We start from the raw sequence: 8,306 nt of genomic DNA on the forward strand, positions 1-8,306 counted from the left end.
CATCCCACCCTTGGGGTCCCATCCCACCCCTGGGGTCCCATCCCAACCCTGGGGTCCCATCCAGTCCCATCCAATCCCATCCCATCCCACCCCTGGGGTCCCATCCCACCCCTGGGGTCCCAACCAGTCCCATCCCACCCCTGGGGTCCCATCACATCCCATCCCAACCCTAGGGTCTCATACCACCCCTGGGGACTCATCCCATCCCACCCCTGGGGTCCCATCACATCCCATCCCACCCCTGGGGCCCCATCCCATCCCACCCCTGGGGCCCCATCCCACCCCTGGGGCCCCATCCCACCCCTGGGGCCCCATCCCACCCCTGGGGACTCATCCCACCTGTGGGCGCCCATCCCATCCTGTCCCATCCCATCCTGTCCCACTCCTGGGGTCCCATCCCATCCCACCCCTGGGGCCCCATCCCATCCCATCCCATCCCACCCCTGGGGCCCCATCCCACCCCTGGGGTCCCATCCCATCCCGTCCCACCCCTGGGGTCCCATCCCGTCCCACCTCTGGGGACTCATCCCACCACTGGGGTCGCATGCCATCCCATCCCACCCCTGGGATCCCATCCAGTCCCATCCCAATCCTGGGGTCCCATCCCACCCCTGAACTCCAATCCTTGGGGTCCCATACAAACCTCAGGGTCCCATCCCACCCCCGGGGTCCCACCCCTGTGGTCACATCCCATCCCAGCCCTGGGGTCCCATCCAGTCCCATCCCATCCCACCCCTGGAGACTCATCCCATCCCACCCCTGGGGACTCATCCCACCCCTGGGGACTCATCCCACCCCTGGGGTCCCATCCCATCCCACCCCTGGGGTCCCATCCCAACCCTGGAGTCCCATCCCACCCCTGAAGTCCCATCCCTGGGGTCCCATCCCAACCTCAGGGTCCCATCCCACCCCTGGGGTTCCACCCCTGAGGTCCCATCCCACCCCTGGGGTCACATCCCATCCCACCCCTGGAGTCCCATCCTAACCCTGGGGTCCCATCCAGTCCCATCCCACCCCTGGGGTCCCATCCCACCCCTGGGGTCCCATCCAGTCCCATCCAATCCCATCCCATCCCACCCCTCGGGTCCCATCCCATCCCACCCCTGGGGACTCATCCCACCCCTGGGGTCCCATCACATCCCATCCCACCCCTGGGGTCCCATCACATCCCATCCCACCCCTGGGGACTCCTCCCAGCCCTGGGGTCCCATCACATCCCATCCTACCCCTAGGGTCCCATCCCATCCCACCCCTAGGGTCCCATCCAGTCCCATCCCATCCCACCCCTGGGGTCCCATGCCATCCCACCCCTGGGGTCCCATCCCACCCTTGGGATCCCAGCCAGTCCCATCCCATCCCACCCCTGGGGTCCCATCCCATCTCACTCCTGAGGTCCCATCCCACCCCTGGGGACTCATCCCATCCCACCCCTGGGGTCCCATCACATCCCATCCCACCCCTAGGGTCCCATCCCCTCCCAACCCTGGGGTCCCATCGGGTCCCATCCCATCCCACCCCTGGGGTCCCATCCCCTCCCAACCCTGGGGTCCCATCGGGTCCCATCCCATCCCACCCCTGGGGTCCCATCCCATCCCACCCTTGGGGACTCATCCCACCCCTGGGGTCCCATCCCAACCCTGGAGTCCCATCCCACCCCTGAAGTCCTATCCCTGGGGTCCCATCAAACCTCAGGGTCCCGTCCCACCCCTGGGGTCGCATCCCACCCCTGGGTCCCATCCCAGTCTCATCCCACCTCTTTATTCCCATCCCAGTCCTATCCCATCCCGCTCCTGAGGTCCCACCCCTGGGGTCCCATCCCAACCCTGGGGTCCCATCCCATCCCATCCCTGAAGACCCATCCCATCCCACCCCTGGGGTCGCATCCCATCCCACCCCTGGGGTCGCATCCCATCCCACCCCTGGGGTCCCATCCCACCCCTGAGGTCCCATCCCACCCCACCCCTGGGGTCCCACCCCACCCCCGGGGACCCATCCCACCCCGGGGGTCCCATCCCATCCCACCCCTGGGGTCCCATCCCACCATTGGGGTCCCATCCCATCCCACCCCTGGGTACTCATCCCACGCCTAGGGATCCATTCCACCCCTGGGGTCCCATCCCATTCCACCCCTGGGGTCCCATCCCACCCCTGGGGTCCCATCCCAACCCTGGGGTCCCATCCAGTCCCATCCAGTCCCATCCCATCCCATCCCACCCCTGGGGTCCCATCCCACCCCTGGGGTCCCAACCAGTCCCATCCCACCCCTGGGGTCCCATCACATCCCATCCCAACCCTAGGGTCTCATCCCACCCCTGGGGACTCATCCCATCCCACCCCTGGGGTCCCATCACATCCCATCCCACCCCTATGGTCCCATCCCCTCCCAACCCTTGGGTCCCATCCAGTCCCATGCCATCCCACCCCTGGGGTCCCATCACATCCCGCCCCTGGGGTCCCATCCCATCCCATCCCACCCCTCGGGTCCCATCCCATCCCACCCCTGGAGACCTATCCCATCCCTGAAGTCCTATCCCTAGGGTCCCATCCCAACCTCAGGGTCCCATCCCACCCCTGGGGTTCCTCCCCTGAGGTCCCATCCCAACCTTGGGGTCCCATCCCAGTCTCATCCCACCCCTGGAGTCCCATCCCAGTCCTATCCCATCCCACCCCTGAGGTCCCACACCTGGGGTCCCATCCCAACCCTGGGGTCCCATCCAGTCCCATCCCATTCCATCCCACCCCTGGAGTCGCATCCCACCCCTGGGGTCCCATCCCAGTCTCATCCCACTCCTGGATTCCCATCCCAGTCCTATCCCATCCCACTCCTGAGGTCCCATCCCTGGGGTCCCATCCCATCCCTGGGGTCCCATCCCACCCCTGGGGTCCCTTCCCATCCCATCCCTGAAGACTCATCCCACCCCTGGGGTCCCATCCCATCCCAACCCTGGGGTCCCATCCCATCCCATTCCATCCCACCCCTGGAGTCCCATCCCACCCCTGGGGTCTCATCCCTGGTGTCCCATCCCAACCTCAGGGTCCCTTCCCACCCCTGGGGTCCCATCCCATCCCACCCCTGGGCTCCCATCCCAACCCTGGAGTCCCATCCCACCCCTGAAGTCCCATCCCTGGTGTCCCATCCCAACCTCAGGGTCCCATCCCACCCCTGGGGTTCCACCCCTGAGGTCCCATCCCAACCCTGGGGTCCCATCCCATCCCACCCCTGGGGACCCATCCCAACCCTGGGGTCCCAGCCAGTCCCATCCCATCCCACCCCTGGGGTCCCACCACACCCCTGGGGTCCCATCCCACCCGTGGGATCCCATCCCATCCCATCCCTCCCATCGCACCCCTAGGGTCCCCTCCCATCCCACCCCTGGGGTCCCATTCCATCCCCTCTCATCCCACCCCTGGGGACCCATCCCAACCCTGGTGTCCCATCCAGTCCCATCTCACCCCTGTGGTCCCATCCCACACCTTAGGTCCCATCCCACCCCTGGGGTCCCATCCAGTCCCATCCCACCCCTGGGATCCCATTCCATCCCACCCCTAGGGTCCCATCCCATCCCAACCCTGGGGTCCCATCTAGTCCTATGCCATCCCACCCCTGGGGTCCCATCCTATCCCATCCCTGGGGTCCCATCCCAACCCTGGGGTCCCAGTCAGTCCCATCCCACCCCTGGGGTCCCATCCCCTCCCACCCCTGGGGTCCCCTCCCACCCCTGGGTTCCCCTCCCCTCCCACCCCTGGGGTCCCCTCCCATCCCACCCCTGGGGTTCCCTCCCATCCCACCCCTGGGGTCCCATCCCACCCCTGGGGTCCCATCCAGTCCCATCCAATCCCATCCAATCCCATCCCATCCCACCCCTGGGGTCCCATCCCATCCCACCCCTGGGGACTAATCCCACCCCTGGGGTCCCATCACATCCCATCCCACCCCTATGGTCCCATCCCCTCCCAACCCTTGGGTCCCATCCAGTCCCATGCCATCCCACCCCTGGGGTCCCATCACATCCCGCCCCTGGGGTCCCATCCCATCCCACCCCTCGGGTCCCATCCCATCCCACCCCTGGAGACCTATCCCATCCCTGAAGTCCTATCCCTAGGGTCCCATCCCAACCTCAGGGTCCCATCCCACCCCTGGGGTTCCTCCCCTGAGGTCCCATCCCAACCCTGGGGTCCCATCCCAGTCTCATCCCACCCCTGGAGTCCCATCCCAGTCCTATCCCATCCCACCCCTGAGGTCCCACACCTGGGGTCCCATCCCAACCCTGGGGTCCCATCCAGTCCCATCCCATTCCATCCCACCCCTGGAGTCGCATCCCACCCCTGGGGTCCCATCCCAGTCTCATCCCACTCCTGGATTCCCATCCCAGTCCTATCCCATCCCACTCCTGAGGTCCCACCCCTGGGGTCCCATCCCACCCCTGGGGTCCCTTCCCATCCCATCCCTGAAGACTCATCCCACCCCTGGGGTCCCATCCCATCCCAACCCTGGGGTCCCATCCAGTCCCATCCCATCCCACCCCTGGGGTCTCATCCCACCCCTGAGGTCCCTTCCCACCCCTGGGGTCCCATCCCATCCCACCCCTGGGCTCCCATCCCAACCCTGGAGTCCCATCCCACCCCTGAAGTCCCATCCCTGGTGTCCCATCCCAACCTCAGGGTCCCATCCCACCCCTGGGGTTCCACCCCTGGGTTCCCATCCCATCCCACCCCTGGGGACCCATCCCAACCCTGGGGTCCCAGCCAGTCCCATCCCACCCCACCCCTGGGATCCCACCCCACCCCTGGGATCCCATCCCACCCGTGGGATCCCATCCCATCCCTCCCATCCCACCCCTAGGGTCCCCTCCCATCCCACCCCTGGGGTCCCATTCCATCCCCTCTCATCCCACCCCTGGGGTCCCATCCTAACCCTGGGGTCTCATCCAGTCCCATCCAATCCCATCCCATCCCACCCCTGGGGTCCCATCCCATCCCACCCCTGGGGACTTATCCCACCCCTGGGGTCCCATCACATCCCATCCCACCCCTGGGGTCCCATCCCATCCCACCCCTGGGGTCCCATCCCATCCCACCCCTGGAGACCCATTGCACCCCTGATGTCCCACCCCTGGGGTCCCATCCCAGTCTCATCCCACCCCTCGATTCCCATCCCAGTTCTATCCCATCCCACCCCTGGGGTCCCATCCCATCCCACCCCTGGGGTCCCATCCCACCCCTGGGGTCCCATCCCACCCCTGGGGTCCCATCCAGTCCCATCCCATCCCACCCCTGGGGTCCCAACCAGTCCCATCCCACCCCTGGGGTCCCATCCCATCCCACCCCTGGGGTCCCATTCCAACCCTGGGGCCTCATCCCATCCCACACCTGGGGTCCCATCACATCCCATCCCAACCCTAGGGTCTCATCCCACCCCTGGGGACTCATCCCATCCCACCCCTGGGGTCCCATCACATCCCATCCCACCCCTATGGTCCCATCCCCTCCCAACCCTTGGGTCCCATCCAGTCTCATGCCATCCCGCCCCTGGGGTCCCATCACATCCCGCCCCTGGGGTCCCATCCCATCCCATCCCACCCCTCGGGTCCCATCCCATCCCACCCCTGGAGACCTATCCCATCCCTGAAGTCCTATCCCTAGGGTCCCATCCCAACCTCAGGGTCCCATCCCACCCCTGGGGTTCCTCCCCTGAGGTCCCATCCCAACCTTGGGGTCCCATCCCAGTCTCATCCCACCCCTGGAGTCCCATCCCAGTCCTATCCCATCCCACCCCTGAGGTCCCACACCTGGGGTCCCATCCCAACCCTGGGGTCCCATCCAGTCCCATCCCATTCCATCCCACCCCTGGAGTCGCATCCCACCCCTGGGGTCCCATCCCAGTCTCATCCCACTCCTGGATTCCCATCCCAGTCCTATCCCATCCCACTCCTGAGGTCCCACCCCTGGGGTCCCATCCCACCCCTGGGGTCCCTTCCCATCCCATCCCTGAAGACTCATCCCACCCCTGGGGTCCCATCCCATCCCACCCCTGGGGTCCCATCCAGTCCCATCCCATCCCACCCCTGGGGTCTCATCCCACCCCTGGGGTCCCTTCCCACCCCTGGGGTCCCATCCCATCCTACCCCTGGGCTCCCATCCCAACCCTGGAGTCCCATCCCATCCTACCCCTGGGCTCCCATCCCAACCCTGGAGTCCCATCCCACCCCTGAAGTCCCATCCCTGGTGTCCCATCCCAACCTCAGGGTCCCATCCCACCCCTGGGGTTCCACCCCTGAGGTCCCATCCCACCCCTGGGGTCCCATCCCATCCCACCCCTGGGGACCCATCCCACCCCTGGGGACCCATCCCACCCCTGGGGTCCCATCCCACCCCTGGGGACTCATCCCACCCCTGGGGTCCCATCACATCCCAACCCTGGGGTCCCATCCAGTCCCATCCCATCCCACCGCTGGGGTTCCATCCCATCCCACCGCTGGGGTTCCATCCCATCCCAACCCTGGGGTCCCATCCAGTCCCATCCCACCCCTGGGGTCCCATCCCATCCCACCCCTGGGGTCCCATCCCATCCCAACCCTGGGTCCCATCCACTCCCATCCCATCCCACCCCTGGGGTCCCATCCCAACCCTGGGGTCCCATCCCACCCCTGAAGTTCCACCCCTGGGGTCCCATCCCACCCCTGGGGTCCCATCCCAACCCTGGGGTCCCAGTCAGTCCCATCCCACCCCTGGGGTCCCATCCCACCCCTGGGGTCCCATCTCATCCCTCCCCTGTGGTCCCATCCCAACCCTGGGGTCCCTTCCAGTCCCATCCCACCCCTGGGGTCCCATCCCACCCCTGTGGTTCCATCCCATCCCACCCCTGAAGTTCCACCCCTGAGGTCCTATCCCACCCCTGGGGTCCCATCCCATTCCACCCCTGGAGTCCCAGCCAGTCCCATCCCATCCCATCCCACCCCTGGGGTCCCATCCAACCCCAGAAGTCCCATCCCAACCCTGGGGTCCCATCCCAGCCCTGGGAACTCATCCCACCCCTGGGGTCCCATCCCACCCCTGGGGACCCATCCCATCCCAACCCTGGTTTCCCATCCCGTCCCATCCCAACCCTGGGGTCCCAACCCGTCCCATCCAGTCCCATCCCAACCCTGGGGTCCCATCCCACCCCTGAAGTGCCATCCCTGGGGTCCCATCCCAACCTCAGGGTCCTATCCCACCCCTGGGATTCCATCCCTGGGGTCCCATCCCATCCCAACCCTGGTGTCCCATCCAGTACCATCCCATCCCATCCCACCCCTGGGGTCCCATCCCATCCCACCCCTGGGGTCCCATCCCATCTCAACCCTGGGTTCCCATCCAGTCCCATCCAGTCCCATCTCACCCCTGGGGTCCCATCCCACACTTGGGGACTCATCCCACCCCTGGAGTCCCATCCCATCCCACCCCTGGGGTCCCATCCCATCCCAACCCTTGGCTCTCATCCAGTCCCATCCCACCCCTGGAGTCCCATCCTTTCCCACCCCTGGGGTCCCATCCCACCCCTGGGGTCCCATCCTTTCCCACCCCTGGGGTCCCGTCCCAGCCCTTGGTGCCGCAGGGTACCGGTGGGGTTGCCAGGGTTGATGATGCACAGCACCTGTGGGCAGCAGTGCCGGCGGGTACAGTGGGGCACAGGGATGGTGAGGGGAGATGGTGAGGGGAGATGGGGATGGCGAGGGGACATGGGACTGGTGAGGGGACACAGCGGGTGGTGAGGGGAGATGGGGAGGTTGAGGGGACAAGGGGGTGGTGAGCGGACAAGGGGGTGGTGACGGGGCGTGGGGCAGGTGCGGGGACACGGGGGTGGTGAGGGGACACGGGGATGGTGAGCGGAGAAGGGGATGGTGAGGGGACACAGGGATGGTGAGGGGACATGGTATGGGCATAGGGATGGTGTGGAGCACGGTGTGGGCACAGGGATGGTGTGGGACACTGTTTGTACATGCACAATGAGGGGACATTGTGTGGGCATAGGGACAGTGTGGGGGCACAGTGTGGGCACAGGGATGGTGTGGGACATGGTGTCGGCACAGGGATGTTATGGGACATGGTGTGGGCACATTGATAGTGAGGGGACACAGTGTGGGCATAGGTAAGGTGGGGGGACATGGTGTGGGCACAGGGACAATGAGGGGACACGGTGTGGATACAGGGATGGTGAGGGGACATGGTGTCCGGGCACAGGGATGGTGGGGGGCCACAGTGTGGGTACATGGATTGGGAGGGACACAGTGTGGTCATAGGGATGGTGTGGGACATGGTGTGGGTAC

This window comes from Colius striatus, chromosome 11 (genome assembly GCF_028858725.1).
Source record: "Colius striatus isolate bColStr4 chromosome 11, bColStr4.1.hap1, whole genome shotgun sequence".
Taxonomy (NCBI): Eukaryota; Metazoa; Chordata; class Aves; order Coliiformes; family Coliidae; genus Colius; species Colius striatus.